The sequence below is a fragment of the Puma concolor genome, chromosome C2 (assembly GCF_028749965.1).
Source record: "Puma concolor isolate L17-30 chromosome C2, mPumCon1.1.hap2, whole genome shotgun sequence".
Lineage (NCBI taxonomy): Eukaryota > Metazoa > Chordata > Mammalia > Carnivora > Felidae > Puma > Puma concolor.
Genome location: NC_141675.1, coordinates 2799321 through 2819899, shown reverse-complemented (window position 1 = coordinate 2819899; position 20579 = coordinate 2799321). Strand labels below are relative to the sequence as shown.

Genomic DNA, 20579 nt, shown 5'->3' with positions numbered 1-20579 from the left:
GGGTCTTCAAAAACCACTAAAGGAATCCTGAAAATGGCACCAGGTGATCACTTACTGATGGATGGGAAAGTGAAATACTGCATAAATAACAAATTCATTTAACATATATTTAACATAATCCCCTTAAAAATTCTGATGCTACTTTTTGTGGGCAAATTATGTTTTTAGAGCTGGAGGGAGCGAGCAGGGGAAGGGCAGAGAGAGAAGGAGAGAGAGAAAATCCCAAACAGGCACCACACTGTCAGTGCAGAGCCTGACGTGGGGCTTGAACTCACAAACCATGAGATCGTGACCTGAGCCGAAATCAAGAGTCAAGACGATTAACCGACAGAGCCACGCAGGTGCCCCCGTGGGCAAATTTCATACCCCACGAACGTGTCTACATTTTACATCTCAGTACCTATGAATATGTTGCCTTATGTGGTAAAAGAGACTTTGCAGAGGTGACCAAGGGTGAATACCCTGCAATGGGGGGAAACTATCCTGGATTATCCAGAGCCTGATCTATTCACCAGGGTCGTTAAAATTGAAGAATATTTTCTGGCTCCTCAGAGGGAAAAACAGAGGGAAACAACATTTGTTGCCTTTGACGATGGAAGAGGGGCCCATGAGCCAAGGAATACAGGTAACCCCTAGAAGCTGGAAAGGACAAGGAAGTGAATTCTCTCCTGAGAGCCTCCACAAAGGAATCACAGCCCTACTGCACTCTGATTTTGGTCAGGTGAGCCCAGCATCAAACTTCTACCCTGCAGAACTATAAGGTAACTAATCTGCGTGGAGGTAAGCAATTAAGTTTGGGGTGCTATTTTATAACAGCAAAAGAAAACTGATATACTATTTTTAAATCTAACCAAATTATGAAATTGTAAAATATTATTAAATTGGCCTAAGTTGAAAAATATAGGGGCGCCTGGGTGGCTCAGTCAGTTGGGTGTCCGACTTTGGCTCAGGTCATGATTTCACAGTTCGTGAGTTCGAGCCCCACGTCGGGTTCTGTGCTGACAGCTCAGAGCTTGGGGCCTGCTTCAGATTCTGTCTCTCCCTCTCTCTCTGCCCCTCCCCTGTTCACACTGTGTCTCTCTGTCTTTTGAAAATAAATAAACATTAAAAAATTTAAAAAAAAAAAAAGAAAAATATAGGGGCAAAAATGGGGGGGGATTTTAAATGTTCTCAAATTATAAAAATTGAAAATGAGTGGAGGAGACCATCCTGTCAGGTATTGAAATATATCTGGCACCACAAAAAAAAAAAAAATGTGAAAACCAAATAAATGCTCCAGATATAGACTCTATCACATTAAATATTTTTATACACTTAAAGGAAGCATTTCTATACAATGGAGAAAGGAAAACAAATTTAAGAAATAGCTTAGAGATATCTGATCAGCAAATTTAAAAAAAAATTAGTTTATATCCGCAACTTATACCATAAGTCAAAATAAATTCTGCATCACTAAAAAAGTAAATATTTTAAAATCCTATGAAATATGGCAAAAAATAAAATAAAATATAACATTTAAATATATACAGGAATTAAAACTTTCTAAGCTTTCATCGATGGGAAAAATTCAGATATAATGCAATAAAAGATTTATCTTATAACTTCTAAAATAATATAATAAAACTTAAGAGAAAAAGGATTAAAATGTGTTTAAAGGAAGATAAAGGGTTACTATCTATGTTATATCAGATGCACATGATCATCAAGTAAGATGCCCGATAGATGAATGAGCAAAGAATATGATCTGATCATCTATGCAGGAGGAATTGAAATTAGTAAACAAACATTTGAAAATGCTCTACCTTGCTGTGATCAAAGACAAACAAAAATATTCATCAAGTACCATTTTATACCTATTATATTATCAAAAATAATGATAATACCCAAGGCTAAGCAGGTCCTGATGAAGTTAGTACACTTATACACTGTTGACTGCAATTTAAATAGATTCTGTCTGTAAATTTAGCTATATATATATCAAAGGATAAAATACTAATTTTCTTGAATCCAGTAATTTCCATCACTAGGAATTTATGCTGAGGAAATAATCCAGAGAGGGAAATATTTGTGTAGGAAGGCATTTGTTTACTCCGGTAAAGAACAAAGGATAACTCAAATAGTTAAGAGAACTTACACTTTATGGAACATCAGACATTGGATGACAAGAAGGCTATGTAGCAATATGGGGAAAAAAAGGCTAATGCAAAGTACTGAATTAAAGGTGAAAAAAATATTAGGTTGAGTCACATCAATTACCATTTTCATTGGAAAACTGTAAAATACTGAAAACTCCACATGGTTCAACCTAATAGTTCTGTCATGGGTACAGATAGGTAAACATAGTGCTTTCTAGAGACCGGAGCTATGAGGAAACACAAAAAGAAAAACAGGTGAAGGGATGGTAGTTATCAAGGACAAACGTTTTAGCCTCTGTTGGTTTTCATGCTGTGGTAATATCATTTAAAAAATCAATTTTAATGTTAAAACATCAAAGACACGATTCCAATACAGATGGAGATATCTCCAGAAATAAGTTAAAAGACATCATTCCAATATATCTTCCATTTCAAATTCTTTAATTTGCTGTACAAGAATCGAGGTATTAAGTGTTCAACTAAGGTAAGAATTTGTTTTGAAAAACCCTGGTGAAAAGATGTCAGCATTAGTAATAAGGCAACATAGGAGAGCACCAGGTTTTAGAGTCAAACCCCATTTATTACCTATAAGACGTTGGAAAAATTACTTTACCTCATTTAACCTCAGCTCCCTTACCTGTCAAATGGGGACAGTAATGGTATTTATGGCAAGGTTGTCATAAAGATTGCTTGAGATGATGAATATCAAATGCCTCTTTGTGTCTCTGGCAAATAGTAAGCATTCAACAAATCTGAGCGAGTACATCATTATTAATGAACCAGCATAAATCTTTAAACAACGACTAAAGTTAGACAAGAATATTCACAGGAGGGTACTTCTATATACATTAGGTTGGAAATTATTCCGACCTCATTTTTTTTCCTCGTCTTTTTTTTTTAATTTTTTTTTCAACGTTTTTATTTATTTTGGGGACAGAGAGAGACAGAGCATGAACGGGGGAGGGGCAGAGAGAGAGGGAGACACAGAATCGGAAACAGGCTCCAGGCTCCGAGCCGTCAGCCCAGAGCCTGACGCGGGGCTCGAACTCACGGACCGCGAGATCGTGACCTGGCTGAAGTTGGACGCTTAACGGACTGCGCCACCCAGGCGCCCCACCTCTTGTCTTTTCTAAACACATTCTTAATCAAAACGGACCAGCCCACACTAGGCTATATGTAGAGTTATCTCCAAAATTAAAATGTAGAATACAGATTTGGGAGTGAGCGCAAATGTAAGCTAGAAACAAGGTTTCCTTCTCTATCTTAACCTGTAAAACAAGAAGACAAAGTGGTCCCGGGCCGTAAAAGTACTAGTAATCATCACCTGTGGATGTGCTTTCTTGTTCTCTGGTGCAGGAAGATCCTGAAGGCCATACGTGACACTGGTCCTTCTCTGTCTGTGCAGCACGTATTCCTTTGGGGGACTGCCCCTCCCACATAAGGGGGGATCTGTCAACCACATGACATCCACCTCCTCCATCACAGGGGCAGTAGGCACCCAAGCTGAACAGCGAAATTCCCTCTTCGCAAACGTCTCCTGAAAAGAAAGTCTCTCTCCTGAAATACTGAGTGAGAAGGTTCTAGGGTTCGGCCTTGAACTGGCAGGACCATGTCGGCTGACCTCAGTGGGCCTGTACTACTCTGTCCAGCTACCCCTTCCGGGGCCGACACACTCCTCTCCCCAGCTGCCAGAAGTGTTGGTGGCCGGTGACTCAGAACTGGGTCTTTCACTGGGACTTGCTTTCTGCCACAAGGAAATACATCATCAACTTACGCTCCCTCCCAGAGAGTGACCCTAGCCACTACCATGGAGTTGGTGCTGTGACCTCTGATGGCAGAATAGAAAGCCATAGACTCTTTGCTTCCATGTGGCCGCAACTCTGACGGGTTCCAGAGCTTCTTACAGAATTAGCTGTAATTAGCTAATTACAGAATTAGCTCAGGATAAGCTGAGGCTTTGGTTGCAACCACTTCAGGGTTCATGCCCAATCACATCCTTCTCACTTCCCCACAGGTGTAATACCCAAGGGCTCTCCCCAGTAAACTCCCCATTCAAGAGTCTGTTTCCCGGGAACCCAACCTACGGCATTTGGCACCTGAACAGAGCCTGTCCCATAATGGTACCAAGAAGAGACAAGAAATAGAGAAATTCGCCAACGTCACTCAACCTTGTTGAATGTGCATTCAGCAATGAACACCTCAATAGTGCTACACCTAAAGCTAGCCCGCTTCTTGGTCTTCCAAGATACGTGAGTCAATATACTCCACGTTTCAGTTTAACTGGCTAAAACTGGGTCTTAATCTCATATGACTGAAGGACTCCTGACTAGTCTCATTACCTGCAATACTTAACACAGTCCTACGTACATGCACAGCGAGGAACAGTGTTTGTTGAAGTTAACTTCCGCACGGCTTTACAGGGTTTCGTATAATGATGGCCTCATAAGGTATTCTACCAAAAAGAAAAGTGGGAAAAGGGATTGTATCATAAAACAAGCTTGGTAAGGGGCGCCTGGGTGGCTCAGTGGGTGAAGCGTCCGACTTCAGCTCAGGTCATGATCTCAGGGTCAGTGAGTTCGAGCCCCGCATCAGGCTCTGTGCTGATGGCTCAGAACCCGGAGCCTACCTTGGATTCCGTGGCCTCCTTCTCTCTGTGCCCCTCCCCCACTCATGCTCTGTCTCACTCTGCTTCTCAAAAGTAAATAAATGTTTAAAAGAATTTAAAACAAGCTTGGTGCTACATACCATATGTACCCCCAGATTTTATATATATATATATATATTATATATATATATGTGTGTATATATATATATATGTATATATGTGTGTGTGTGTGTCTGCATATTAAACATTCTGACCAATGTTGCAATAAGTTCTTTAAATTATAAATAAAACCTTTTAAACTTCCTTTTAGGCAGAGTTTACTTGGCCACAGAACATCATGAGCACAGGTAGAGCACCCAAATAGGCTTAGTTTGGCTTACAGTTTGGAGACCACCAAATTTCAAACTTCCTCAGTTTGTTCACCGGCCCTCTTGTGTCCTGGGAAGTAGCACAACTTGCACAATATTACCAGTGACAGAGGAAGAGAGCAGCCTTGACCTTCTTCAACTGATTGTTTATTCCAGCGACCGTATCCAAGACTCTGACAAGCCTTACTCCTCCTACAGTACATTCCTTACAGTCTATAATTCATACAAAAGGAGACTGAGCCTGGAGGTTTGATCATTTTCCCCCAAAAAACTTCTTTTAAGACTGGTTCTCCTGCCTCCAGATGCCCAAATAATGTCAAACATGCCATTCCTTGACAATTCCTCAAAGCCCTACACCCAGATGTCCAAATAGAAACGTCAGTCTTGACGACATCGCTCTCATCACCTCTGAACCTCAAACACAAATCATTTCTTTTATCGGATGGCCCAGAGACTCAGGGTGCCCTGAGTTGGAAGATATACTAGTTCGCTGGTGGGAAGCAATAAACGAGGTATCCCTGGGCTTGTTTGCATCATAAGCCCAAAACGAGCCTAGGACACTCAACTCTGTACATGTGCCCCCTGGGAAATTACTCTGGGTTATCGGAGAAGGAAAGACAGAAGCATGCAAAGATTAAAGGTGAAAATGAAACACAAGCCTGTCTGACTTCACAATTGTGGTCTTTCTACTTCACACTACTTCTTGGATACCTGCAAATCCACAAAAGCAACGCCCTCGGGAAGAATTGGAGAACGGAAGACCCAGCCAGGGTCTAAAGCCCAATCTCTAATGCGTGGGGCTAGAGCTACTCCCTCCAGAAATGCCAGTTCAGGACAAAGCACTTTATTGGCCCAGAACTGCTGCCATAAAAGTCAGCCTGTGTTAAACACCCGAAGGCTGAGCCATACCCTCGCTGAGTGATCAGTCGGCTTCCGTTTGATATCCTAGGTGTGAGGCTGATTTGCTGGACTGAAAGACACCAAGGCTGGAGACGGGATGAAGAATCTGGAGTTGATACAGGGCCGAGGTGGACAGAAGGCTCTCTGGGGCACTGAAAGCTTGGAGAAATGACTGTCCACGGCTTCAGCTATTCACATGACTCCCAGCTGCAGTGGTTCTGATAAGCAAATTTACAAAACTGTGATTCTGTCCCTTCTTTGGTAATCTATCAATTTACCTGCCCTTTCAACATCCCATGTCAGATACTCCTTTCTAACCAACAGCTTCAGGCCAAGTCACTTTTCCCCCTTAGCGACAGTGAATGGAATCAATTCAAAGGTAGCCATCCCATTGGCTGGCCACGAACCGATAAATTTCCTAGATGATGTGAACTGAGACACAGGGACTGTTGCAAGTCAGGTGTTGGCACTGCAGCATGTGCTGAGAGCAGACGCGTGATGCAAAGCTGGATGCCAGCCAAAGCTATGGAGCTTCAGAGAGTGAGGGCCTCGCAGAGAAAGCGGGTATAGAAGAGGAGGACGGAGAAGATGTGCAGATAGGAGCAGACAAGAAAGAAGCAAGCCCCAGAGAAAGACAAAGAGAACGACTGCCTGACAGCTCTCTGATATTCTGCAGAGCCTGCCTGTACTGCATATGGTTTGGGTATCATTTCCAGAAGCCTCAACATAAATCCTGCACAAATTAGCCCAAGTGGGGGGGTTCCTGTGGCTGACAAACGATTACCTCACTCGATGTAAACATATCCATGTGTTTAAAAACCGTTGGTTGAGTGCCAGCCAGGCATGATCGTGCTAAGCGTTGTAGCTCCCCAGGTGAGGCAGCGGGACCCCTCTCCTGGGAATCCAAGCTCAAAAATAGGTCCTTACTTTAGAACAAGTGTATACCGTGTGTGCTGGGGACCTAAGAGAAGCAGCGTGCAATCTGCCTTAAGGGAGGGGAGCAAGAAAGGCTTCCCAGAAGAAGGACATGATGTCAGGCTGCTGAGCCAGAAGGACAGGAAAACATTTGCTAGGCTGGCAAGGAGAGCATCCCAGGAAGAATGAAGAACATCAACAAAAACAAGGGCAGAAGCAAGTCCGGCCACACATGAGCACTATGGGAAGGGCCTTTGTTGTGTCGGGAACAAAGAGAGGAAGGAGACGGGACAAACAGGAAGAGAGGACTCTGAACCTGTTAGCAACAATCAGCAAGAAAAGAATGCAAAGGAGTTTACGTTTTTATCTTTCACCCAAACAGGAGACTGTTGAAACTTTGAGAAGGAAACGACATGCGTACAAGTATTTTAGAGCCACGACTCCGACAGTGAAAGTGAATTAGGAGGCAGTGTTGGTGGTGTCAGAAGCACAAATTCGAAGCTGTTACAGTATTTTGAGCAAAAGAATTCCTTTACTAAGATGGGGAAGGTGGGGCTCAAGAGAAGGGTGCACATACGTGCAATATTGAGATAGAAGCTATAGGACTTTAGTGCCTAAGTGTGGTGGGAAATGAAGCAATCAAGGATGATTCTCAGATTTCTAGTGGAGTGACTGGGTGGACACAGAAGGCATCACTAGATTTCGCGACATGGAGGTCCCCGGGGGTCCCAGCCAGACCTATGATGGTGGGGACCAGATTAGTCGGCTGAGAAGTGTGGGTGGGAGGTGGAGAATGGAGACAGCAAGCACCCAAAATGCCCCAGAGAAGTTCGTACACGAAGGAGAGAGGAGAAATGGGTCTGTGGTTGCAGACAGAAGTGGGTTCGAAGATCATTTGAGGAAGCTTGTTTCTTGTTTTCATTCTTTAGTGGGAGACATCTGAGCATTTTCAATGTTACTAAGAAGGATTCACAGGAGAGGGAGAATTTAGGGTTCAGGGGCAGGAAGGGACAAAGGCCAGTGTGTGACTCCAGAGACAAAGAGAAAGGGTGAGATTTGTGAGTCAAGATACTGTCCTTAAATGGATCTGGATCTGGGAGTGAGTGTGGCTACAGATGCGAATTTAGAAATGACGGCAAAAGCATGGTGGAGAGAGGCAGGTGTCACCCACGGGAGCACAAAGACCAAGAAGAGAATAGAGACCGTGGCCAAACACGGAGAGATGTCCATGTCTAAGGAGTGGACAAAAGAAAGGAGGCCCCTTGGGAGACTGCGAAACAATGCCCAGAGGGGTCCTGGAAAAGAGGGAGGATCTATAGTCATGAACCCTCCCCCCCCTTGTGTCTGGGTCACCAAAATAGCCTTCCGACTGATTTCCCAACTACTTAATCCCTGACCCAGTGTCCCTACCAGGACCATGGTGGGGGTGATCAGAGCAAACGTCAGGAGCAGTAGACGTGGGACGTATCTTTGATGGGTAAAAACGTAACAAGCCACCTGAGCCTCCATTTGCCCCACCAGCTGCCCGCTGTGTGACTTTGGGCAAGCCTTCTTTTTCTTTCCATCTCACCCCTCCCATGTGTAGAATAAGGACAACAACATGTTCTTTAACAACCTCACGGGTTGTCCTAAAAATTACATGAGTTACTGGCTGTGAGAATGTTCTAAACTCTGCAAAATCACAACACAGGCACGAAGAGTTATTATTAATCTTGCTTCACGGCTCATCTTTTCTCAAATAGTTCTACTGGCTCCCCGTCTTGGCTTCCAGCAGTGTAATGGATGGTTCCGTCACCACCCAAACACTATTGCCCTTTCCTTTTTGGGTCGTTCCAAATCTGAGTCACAGTTAAGCAAATGCAATGCGTTTTGCAGGTAGAGTTGGCAAGATGTGCTCCATTTGCTTTCGGCCCAGTCCTTTAATTGCGCTTGGAAGTAAACAGCAGATTACAGAAGGAAGAGGACAGTGTGATTTGGAAAAAGAGGGAAAAACAGAAACTGAAGTGGGTTTGGCTGGGAAGTAGGGAGTACGTCACACAAACCTAAAATAATTGGGAATATGTGCAGTTGCCTAAAGGCATTCAGAGCTTAAGCCTCCTTGCTAAGGACACTCCTAGGCCTAGGTTTCACTGCCTTCCATGATGTGACCCCATCATGGGTCACCGTTGCTTTCCTGCACACCATTGTAAGTCTCTCCGCTGTCCACCAACATGCCTATTTCTGCCTCCACACGTTTCCCCATTAGATGCCTCCCAAGAACAGCCTCTTAGCCTGCCCCGACTATGCCAGCCCAAGCCTCTCCTTACTCAGGAAACCTGACCTCCTTTTCTGAATTTTTCCAGAACCTAGAATCCAAACCACATTTTAGTGCATCGCTGGAGCCTCCCTGACGGCCATTATCTCATGTGCACTGGTCTTTTCTAACATGGACGTTAAACAACCATTATGTTCGGGCTGCTTTTATTCAAGATGCATACATTTCCCAGTTTATACATAAGGAAATGAAGTCTCACGGAGCTAAACTGCCCAAAGTTGGCAGGTGTTGAGGCCTCCTGGGTATGACAGTAAAGTTCAGCCTCGTATTTCTCCTGACTTTGTCTTCCCCGTGGTGCCTCCCACAGCACCGGTTCCTGAGGAGCTCTGGGCATCTGGGAAAGAAGATGCCAACGTATAAAAAGCTGCTGAGAGGGGCGCCTGGGTGGCGCAGTCGGTTAAGCGTCCGACTTCAGCCAGGTCACGATCTCGCGGTCCGTGAGTTCGAGCCCCGCGTCGGGCTCTGGGCTGATGGCTCAGAGCCTGGAGCCTGTTTCCGATTCTGTGTCTCCCTCTCTCTCTGCCCCTCCCCCGTTCATGCTCTGTCTCTCTCTGTCCCAAAAATAAATAAACGAAAAAAAAAAAAAAAAAAAAAAGCTGCTGAGAGGGAGATAAGAGGACCCTAAAAATCGATACCTTGTTTCCCCAACATCTCTTGATTACAGAGGATACCAACCACATTGCAGTCCCTCACGCCATAATACTAAACCAGAGTCCCAAATAGCTTTGGGGGAAATGAGGATGTCCTTTTCCCATTCACCATTAAGTAATGTTTGATTTTCTATATTTCTCATGTGACTTTAATCAGAGCGTGCAAATGTATGCAGACTGTGATTTTCACAACCTTTTAAACAGAATAATACTTTCTGTATCCCAGCACCTTAGCCCACCGGAGTGTTATTTGTGTTACTGTGAACTAAGATGCGGATTCGCCACAATTAGCCATCACCATGGTAATTTTATGCCTTTTGTGTTCAGTTTCTGTTGCATATGTTCATCAAGGAGATTGAAGCTTTACTGATGAAGCAAAATTCATGACCTGCCTTTGGATGTAAGTGCATCAGATTTAAAGAAATGTTTTCAAATCCTGATGGCATCCCGTGTCTGGCTTACTTTTGAGAGAGAATTAAAATGTGCTGTCTTTTACTCCTTCGTCTTTGAGATGGGACTGGCAGATTCTCTGGCAAAAACATCATGGTTTCAGGGGGAACATAAGGCCCTGAGAGCTTTCAAACCCTCCAGGGGATCCCTTCCGTTTGCTTGAATGATCGCAATTACCGCAAGGTTCAACTGAACCTCGTTTCTTACATCAAGTATGAGGACAAGGGTGCAGCTGTCGTAGACCATCTGCAGTGATGACCCCCCAGTATACATGCGCCACTCCTCCCTGCAAGGAATCGATTTCCCTTACCCTTACATCTGGCCCCGGGACTTGTCTCGACTAATAGAATATGGCAAACACGATGTTGTACAAATTCGAATGTCAAGGCCCTAGGAGACCTGACAGTTCCCACTTTTATTCTTGTAGAACCCAGCAGCCATGAAGAAATATGATGAGGGCCCATCTGGAGATGGAGTCCCAGCCAGTCATTCTAGACACCTGAACCGAGGCAAGAAACATGTCAGGGAAGCTATTTTGGACATCCTAGCCCCAGCCAAACTCCCAGCTGAATGCAGACACAGGAGTGACCCCCGCCAACATCATGTAGAGCAGGAAAACCTCCCAGCTGAGCTCAGCCAGGCCACAAAATCATGAATTGTTAAATAGAATGGTGGTTGCCAGAGGATGGGGGAAGGGGGATATGGGGACTTGTTCAATGGGTATAAAGTTACAGTGGAGCAAGATAAATGAATTAGAGACTTGCCATACAACAAAGGGCCTATGATTAACAATACAATGTTGTGCACTTAAAAAATCGTTAGCATGGTAACTTGTTCAACGGGTATAAAGTTACAGTTGGGCAAGATAAATGAATTAGAGACTTGCCATACAACAAAGGGCCTATGATTAACAATACGGTGTTGTGCACTTAAAAAATCGTTAGCAGGGTAGACTCATGTTAAGTGTTTCCACAACAACAACAAAAAGCAAAGAGATACAAAGAAACTAAACTTTTGGATATATTTATTACCTTGATTGTGGTAGTGATGGTATCTTGGGTGTATTTATGCTGGAACTCATCAAATCATATCATTCAATATGTGTAGTTTTTTGATGTATCAATTATACCTTAATAAAGGAAAGAAAGAAAGAAAGAAAGAAAGAAAGAAAGAAAGAAAGAAAGAAAGAAAGAAAGAAAGAAAGAAAGAGGAAGGGGAAGGGGAAGGGGAAGGGGAAGGGGAAGGGGAAGGGGAAGGGGAAGGGGAAGGGAGGGGAAGGGAAGGGAAGGAAAGGAAAGGAAAGGAAAGGAAAGGAAAGGAAAGGAAAGGAAAGGAAAGGAAAGGAAAGGAAAGGAAAAGAAAGGAAAGGAAAGGTGGTGTTTTAAGCCACTTCATTTGGGGGTGGTTTGTTACACAGCAACAGCTAACTGATACAGCAGCTAAGGGAAGGAAGATGCAACAAGATCCCTGATCATCACTGTTACTGGGCAGAGCATGTACAGCCCCCACTTCTTCCTTGCACAAAACTTTCCCCTCCAACCAGACTCACCCACTGCCTCCATAATCTGCTTTGTTCAGCCTGCAAGATACATCTTGGATCTCACTCGTGTGGTTTTCTCTGTGTGGTGTTGTTTACCCCTTTGCTCCCTCTCTCCTCTGTCCAGTGGGATTAACCCCTCTCCTCCTTTAAGCTCCTTTTAAGCTCTGTAGCTATCTTAATTATTTCTTGGGTCAGTATATGGTCAAGCTCTGTGTGCACCCATCTGCCTCTTCCATTTGTCCACACTGTTACTTTTAGTTCCAGATTTTCAGTTTAAGAGCTGGTGTAGAGTCAGTTCTCAATCATGATTGCTGAATGAATGAATCAGGGCTTCCCACCTCTGTACCCTTGCCCTCACCTGGCCTCCCTTTGCTTATCAGCATCTTACATTTAATTTCCTCCATGAGATCTTTCCTGGACCCTCTTGCCACAGTGACCTCTTATCCTGGAGCTTATTTTATACGTGTGTAAGACTCATTTATTTCAAGTCGTCACGGCGGGAGTATTGGGAAAAGGGTTCAATTAGCAACAATTGCGCCTCGGATAAACCTCGTTGGCTATGATACTGTCACTGCGCAAAGCTATGTAAGACTTCTTTAAAAATTCAACGTTAAAATACTCTTTAACACACCTGGTCCAGTCGCATAACGCTGCCACTTAGCCTTCACAGCCACCGGGCCACAGGGCTCAGCCCTTCTTCCTACAGGGCCGCCTCTGCTCTTCCCACTGCAGGGAACCCTACTGTGTAAGGGAGTTGCTGACCTAACCGATCAGAGACCACATCATTCATTCAGCGTGTCGCCATGTTGCCAGTGCGGGATCCCAGGCTCAATCCTTTCCTCCTGCCTTAGGCCTGGCCCCTGGAGTAAGTCTGCATCATCCACCTTTTCCTTCCACCAAATAAGCCAGCGATGGATAAGCAGACCACTTGAAGGCTCACACCCCCCTCTCCAGGTACACCTCGGCGAATGGATCCCAAGATTTAGATTTTATAGCGTGGGTAAGGGAGAGAGAGATGTGGGAGTCCCCACTGTAGACCCAAGTCCCAGTCATATTCTTTATCCAGCTTGCATCCAAGAGCCCTATTGCGGTAAGCAGCTTCTGAGAGGCCCCCGGTGATCTCCACCCCTTGGCGTTTGCACTCCGATGTGATCCCCTCCCAGTGAGGACAGTTGCCCCAATGGTGACTTGGTTCCAGCCAGCAGCACCTGGCAGAGGTGAGAAGATGCCCCTGATGAGGCTGTGTAAAAGTGTTACATCATCTTGCTAACGGACTCTGCCCTTTGCTGGCTTTGATGACGTAAGCTGCCCTATTGCAGGGGTCCCCGTGACGAGGAACTGAGGATGACCTCGGGCCAACAGCCGGCAAGGAGCTGAGGCTCTCAGTGTAACCTCATGTGAGTAGCTGAATTCTGCCATCGGCCACGTGAATGAGCCACGCAGACCCTTGCCAGCCAAACCTTCAGATGGGAATTGCAGCCCTTTGATCGCAGCCTCACGAAAGACCGTGAAACAGGGGACCCAGGTAAACCATGCCCCAAATCCTGACCCATAGACACCGTGAGATAATAAACGGGTGCTGTATTAGGCCACGAAGCAATATAAAATCAATGCAACCACACTGAGGGTTTGAGGTACCTGCTGAGAAATCAATAAAGCTCTACTTTGATTCCCACTGCCTTATTTTGGGGATACTTTCCTTAAGACGGTATGAGGGATACCCTGATGGGTATGACGGATGATAGGGAAGGGAGAATTTGGCCATGCATGGATCCTAATATTTTCAAAATCACTCCCCAGTCTAGGACAGTATTATTAGTATCCCCATTTTAAAGTTAAGCAAACTCAGGATCACACAGGTTGGTATTTGCTCAAGTTTCTCACTCCTGCCAGTCCCCTAACTCCGGATACAGTGCTCCTTCCCCTCTGACGTAGCTGCAGCCTGGTACTTACTGTTGCTGCAGGATCTTTAAGCAAAGCTCTGCTTTCATTAATTACGCTGGAAGCAGTCCGAGAGCGGGCACTCCCTCGGGCATGTTTCTGTTCTCGGTGGCAGCACACAGGTGGCGTGGGGGGTGACGCTAAGGCAGAAAGATGCCTGGAGCTGCCCTGGAAGTACCCAACCCGGGCAAGCCTCTCCCGTGCCACCCAGCAGCATCTTTTCTGGGAATATGCTTCAGTAGCCATCCAAATAAAGCAGTTCAGAGCTGAGATGTCTGCGAATATGCAGTGACCCAGCTATTTAACATGGATTGTTTTATGGTATGAATAAAATTGAGTGTTCTGGGAAGTGCCTTTTAAGTGAACGAGGTCTAAGTCCAAGGTTGCAGAAAGCTTTTAGTTTCAATGCAAACTCACGGGAAGGGGGAGGGACACCAGCGTTAAGGAGATGCCCCGCAGAAGGTGAAGGATCCAGACAGCCACGGACAAAGTTCAAAGCCCAAGGGCCAAGGGCAGGGCAGGCACGGTGGCAGGCCAACAGGAAAACGGTAGGTAACTACAGCTGGCCGGCAGGTGCATTCAACTCGAGACAGGCCGCAGGGGAAAGAGGAAGAACCGGGGCGACAAACGTGAACTTGTGCCACTCACTAGGACCGCGGGCAAGTCCCTGTGCCTCTCTGGATGCCGAGGCGCGGCTAGTACAGGCCGCACAGAGCCGCCGTGGGGACCGGCGAGAAGGGGTGGCCTGCGTGTTTCGGGAACCGAAAGGGCTGTTACCTTCCTAGAATATTGGTAATGAGATAACCGAGGTCAGGGAGGGAGGGCAGGGAACAGGTGACGCACCTGCCCGATAGGCCCGGGGCTGCGCAGGGAGCCGGGCAATCGCGTTTTGGGTACTCCAGAACCCCGAACACCAGGGCGAGGTGAAACCCCCGGGGTTGGGGCAACGCTGGAGGAATGCTGGGACCGTTAGGATGCCGAAGTTGGGGGGAGGGCCCCCGCAGAGGCTTCCGGGGGAGGGGATGTCCCCTGGCCGGCGCTGGTGTCTCCGAGGGGGAGCAGCGAGGCTGGCCCTGAGCACTGACACAACCACGCTGGGCATTCGGCTGCTGCCGTGGCCCGAGAGGGCGCTGCCGGTGGGGGGAGGCATTGCCGGGGTGCTGCCCCCCGCCCATCGGCAGGGAAACGGCGGCGAGCAGACCCTTCCTCCCTCTTGCGCCCCTGCTGGCAAATCCTGGCAGGGAGCCAGCGGGCAAGGCAGATCCAGCATCGCCCCGCCGAGCGCGGCACACCGGGTTCAGAGCTGGGAGTTGATGGCTTAGTACCTGGCACGGCGGCTGTCGAGCAAAGGTGGGGAAGAGAATGTCTGCGGTAACAGATTCGTCGAAGGACTTGCCTCTAAGACCAGAATTCTTCCCAAGCTCCAAAGTCCACCTGCGCGCGCGGGAGGGGAACAGAATCCCTGCAGGGCCCTATTCTCTTGGCTCCTGCCCTGGGACGCAAGAGGCGGGCAGAGCCATTTCTGTCCCCTCCCCGGCACGGTGACGGCAGCCAGGAGCCAGCCGGGGTGGGCAGCCAAGCCGACCCTGGGGCGAGTCTCGGGGCCTCCTCCCGCGGGGCCACGTTGCCAGCCTTGCAAACGTTTAGACAGCTGGGCTCTGAGGAGCACTGGGCAGCTTTAAAACTGGATGTGGGTCATTATTCTTTCATGAGCCACCACAGCCCAACAGCACAAGGCCAAAGGCATGCACGTGGGAGCCGCTGCACGGGTGGGTCTGCTCTGCTGCAGTGCATTTGAGTCTCTGAAAGAAGGTTTAGAGATGGTCCGGCAAACGCTACACACGGGCCGGCCACCAGAGCAGGTGCCATGGTGCAACAACAACCGCGGAGGAGGGTCAGAGAGAGAGGGAGCCAGAGATCCAAAGCGGGCTCTGCCCTGCTGATGCGGGGCTCGAACTCACCGGCCGGGAGATCGTGTCCTGAGTCCCCGCCACGCTCAGCCGCTCAACAACCGAACTCAACTTTACGCTTTCCCGTCTCCAGACTTCCATTCTTTTCTCTCTCTTCCTTTTCCTTGTCGTGCATTCCTGCTTCCCTCAATCCCCTTTTCCCTTTCTTGTGGGTCCAGTCCCTCTCAGTCTGTCTGTTATTCTTCCTCTATCTTTTCTCTATCTGCATGTGGACCTGTCTGTCCACATTTCTCTGCACGTGCATGCACAAGTGCGTGTGTGTCTGTGCGTGCGTGCACGCACGTGTGCATTTCCCTAGTGCTTTCTACCCCCTCCGGCTTCTCCGCCTCCCTGTGGTCACCACTTTCAGCTCCACTCTCTCTGGATGGAAGAACGAAGTGCCTTTTCCCCCTGGTAGAGGGGCAGGTGGGGGGGGGGGGTAGGGGTCTCAGTTTTATTTCCTTGCTCCCTCTGCCAATGAGAAGAGAGTGGGGCAAAGACGAGTTCAAGTCAGGACCCGAGTATAGAGTCCCAAGCATGTGCTTCACAATGAAACACAGATGCATAATTCAGTCCAACACATATTTGCCATGTGCCAGGCCACACGCTCGCTCATTACTAGGGACTTGAAGATGAATCACATGGGGAGTATGCGCCACGGATCCCACGGTCTGGGGAGGGAAACAGCTCGGCGAAAGATGTTGCAAAGGGGCATCTGAGTCGGGCTGGGGAAGGGGTTAGTCAAGAAAGGCTTCCTGGAGGAGGTCAGGCTGAAGTTTGAAAAATGTGTAGGCGTTAACCAGATGGAGAAATGAGAAAAGGGCATCCAAGACAGATGGCATAGCACAAGCAAGAGCATGGGGGCAACCAACCAACACACAAGCAAACAACCCGGCCAGGGTGTGCGGGGCCCCGCACGCAGCACGGGGGCTACTGGACCCAAGAACTGGTGCAGGCGGAAGAGGTGGGAGGTGGCTGCCTGGCGCGAGGCCTCACGAGCCAGGCTGTGGGGATCCCGCCAGCGCCCCTCCCGCTGCCCTCCGCGCTCGGTGCTCCACCGACAGCTGCTTCTTGCAGGCGCCTGCACTCTGCCTGGGGGCAGCCTCTGGCCGATGGAGCCCGCTGGCCCCTATGCAGGGCAGACCACGGTGTCAGATAATTAACACTCCTGGGAGCAAACTCAGCCAAGGATCAGTGGGAGCCTTGGAGAAGAGCTGGGTTCGTCACCCCGTTCGTGGCAATTCTGAGGCCCGTTCTCGGCGTCTTGGGGCCCCTGCGGGATCGGGCTCCCATCCTCCACGGTGGTCGTCTGCTCACTGGCACACCCCGTATCAGCTGCCTGCCCTTCCCCATGTCGCATCCACAGCCCCTCCATCTCTCCAGTAAACCCCTGACTCAGACTGGTGCAGTCCCCGTGGGCTCGAGGGAACCCACTGAGGCCTCTGGGAGGAACGGCAGTCCCACGTGCATTCTCGGAGGGAACCCTGGTGACCGGTTTGGAGGGTAGGTAACAGGCCACTACAATAACCCGTCCTAGGGATGAGGAGGACCGCCCAGGGGCACCCAGGGCAGGGAGGAGAGTAAGGAAGGGTCAGGTGCAGAACACAGAGAAGAGCTAGGGTTGACGTGTCACAGCCTCTCCTTCGAAAGTCAACACTCTTTCATAATGCAGGGTGACGGAAACCGAGAAGGCAAGGTCTGCACCGAGGAGCCCCAGCGCGAGCTGCCTTGCATAGAGGGGGCCGGGAAGGAGGAAGCACAACCATCCTAGGGGCGGTTAATTCCCAGAAGAGCTGTGAAGAATGAGCTAGATCCCTGCAGGAGGCAGGGGTCGGAGGAATGTGGGGCCAGGCGGGCGTGACTGCTGAGCATCCACAAGTGGCCAGGATGGTTGGGGCATTGAGCAAAGAGTGGGGCGCCCCTGGCAAGGGCAGGAGGTACGTGCCACAGAACCCACTCCCCGGCTGTTCTTGTTCATCTGAGTCCAAACCCGCCCTGGGCCCTACCTGGGCACAAGCAGGGCTGAGTGAGGGGTGAGAGGCAGGAAGCCACAGGCCCGACCCCCAGAGAAGCCTAGGAGACGCCACCGGCTGTGTGTGGGAAGGTGTGTAGGTGGCTGCGATGCCAAACCCTCCCCACATCAGACCTCCCACCTACCGGTGGAGCCAACTCCGTCCCCCAGTTTGTGGGGATACGGCTGTCAACGGATGTCAGGGAAGTTCCCAGAGCTCTCGATGGAGGTGAGGGCAGCATTCCCAGGAGGAAACCCACAGAGTTTAAAATGTTCAAGCAAACGTACACAACTCCTATCCGCCAAACCCTCCCGCAGGGTGGCTAAAATAGAGCAACACTGATTTATCGATTGGTCTCCCATCATTCCTCCGCTCACCTTCTACAGAGGTGACCTAACAGACCGAGATGGCCAGGAAAGGGAAAAGCAAAGAGAAAGCTAAGTGTCAGGTGGATCGGGGTACAGAAAGCATCCCCTGAAAGAAACTCCGTGGGTTCATCGTCTGTCCTCCATTGGTGTTCTGGAAAACGGCTCCTCATGTTTTCACCCGACTTGGAAGGTTTGCTTCTGCGAAGCAAGGAATTCTGAGGAAGGAAGGAACTAGCATCTGTCGACACCTCGCTGCCCCACACGGTTGCCAGCTCTACAAAACGGGGCTCGTTCCTTTGGTCTCGTAGATGAAGAAACTGTCCCAGAGATTTCAAGAACTTGCTTTCGACCAGTGGCGGCCAGAATTCACACTCACGCCTGGCTGATTCAAGTATTCAATATTGTTGTTTACCTAGAAGGCCATATTTGACTTACTCTGGGGTTAGAACAGTCTTGACGGTCTTTCCCACCCTGTTCAAAATGGCAGAAGAGCAGGAAGATTTTTTTTTTTTTTTTTTTTACCTCTCGTGTCCATGAAATCCAGCCCGACCAACACTAAACCATCCTGCACTCCCAGAAAACTGACCTGAGGATTAACACGACAATCTGCACAACCTGAACCACAGAACTCAGCAGATACGCGGTGCAGAGAGGTGAACTGGGGGAGAGAGAAGCCCCGGAGGGCAGGGAGCTGTTTGGGGGGGGGGGGGGGGGAGAGGGTGGAGATGGAGGCGGGGGGGGGGGGGGGGGGAGCGGTGGAGAGTACGGGGAAAGCACCCCTCCCCAAAAGCAGCTGGAGAGAACGTGGAAAAGTGGAAACAGCTGCAGGGACTGAACTAAAAAGGGAGAAAGGAGACAGGAGAGGGTTTAAGTTCCATTCAGACTCTAAAAACAGGGGATCGCAGAGTCTGAAACTCCGCGGCTCGATACCTGGCGGTGCTCTGGTGGGAAGGGCGAGTCCGCAGGAGCAGAGTGGAGTCCGGGGGTCTTCGGGCCATGCAGGAGAGGCGGTTCCCCTGCCGGGAGGACACCGCTACAGGCTGTGTGCCCTCCCCGCCACAGGCCAAGGTGTCGGCGGACCCCGGAGAACAACCGCACCCGCTGGTGCTGGAACAAGGCCGCTGGGGGTGAAGCCTGGCGCCACATGTGTGTTGTGATTTTCCGGAATCCCTGAGGCGCTGCTGCTACAGGATCGCGTCAACTTTTTCTGGGGCGGCTGCAGTTTCTGGGCCGCGGCGGCAGCCCGGTCCCGCGAGGATTCCTGGGTGCAGCCGCACCGGCCATTGCTCGGGGATACCCTCTGGCAGAGGCTCTGGGAGGGACAAAGCCGCAATCCCTCAGAAGTGAGGGGTCGGAAGACACAGCCGCGTCTGAGATCAAACTCAGCAGGGAGGTGCCGCCTGGCAACCTGACGGCTTGGTCACGGACAGTATAAAAGTGGGGAGTGGAGGGAAGCTGGAGACAAATGACGCATGCGCGATTGCAGGTCACAGAGAGCAGAGTTCCGCTACTAGAGGCTTGAGTAGCTGGGGGACACCATTTTCACCGCTCCCGCGCATGCGCGTACACACCTACAAGCGCCACAACAACCCACCGGAGTAAATGAGGCAGCGCCATCTAGTGGAGAACGGAGCTGTTACACTAAGCCCCGCCCAACAGGGCCAACTTCGCGCTTCAAGGAACACAAATCTCTCCACCTGCTTGGTGCGCAGACTATAAAGCGCTTCGTAGTTTGACTTCTAGAGGAAAACAATGTAATCTCAATCGTATTTCAGTCTATTCACTGATCCATCTATTCAACTTTTTTTCTTTTTCCTTTCTTTTCTTTTTCTTGAATACAGAAAGAGAAAAATTTTATTTTTATTTTCCATTTTTATTAAAAATATTTATATTTTTTCTACTATATTTTTTACTTTTTGGTAACTTTTTCAAATTCCATTTTACCCCCATCATGTGGTTTTATTCTATTTCATTGTATTTATTTTCTCAAATTTTCAAATGTTATCTGTTTTCCCCCTTTTTTCTCTAATCTATCAAGCTCCTTTCAATAACCAGACCAAAACACACCTAGAATCTAGCATCATTTATTTCATTTGTGTGTGTGTGTGTGTGTTGGTTTTAATTTTTTAATTTTAATTTTTTTACCTTATCAATTCCTTTTCTCCCTTCAAAATGATGAAATGGAGGAATTCGCCCCAAAAGAAAGAGCAGGAAGAAACAACAGCCAGGGACTTAACCAACACAGATACAAGCAAGATGTCTGAACCACAATTTAGAATCACAATAATAAGAATACTAGCTGTGGTTGAAAATAGATTAGAATCCCTCTCTGCAAAGATAAAAGAAGTTAAAAACTAGTCAGGATGAAATAAAAAATGCTATAACTGAGACGCAATCTCGAATGGATGCCACGGTGGCAAGGATTGATGAGG

At 48.3% G+C, this 20579-nt stretch overlaps 1 long non-coding RNA gene and 1 pseudogene across 1 annotated transcript in view; both read right to left on the bottom strand.

Annotated features, from left to right (window-relative positions):
- The window catches only part of LOC147577045 (uncharacterized), a 96663-nt gene that overhangs the window by 54524 nt on the left and 21560 nt on the right, over nt 1-20579 (bottom strand). The window lies entirely within an intron of this gene.
- Nucleotides 12337-12460, bottom strand: LOC112850654 (U4 spliceosomal RNA; annotated as a pseudogene).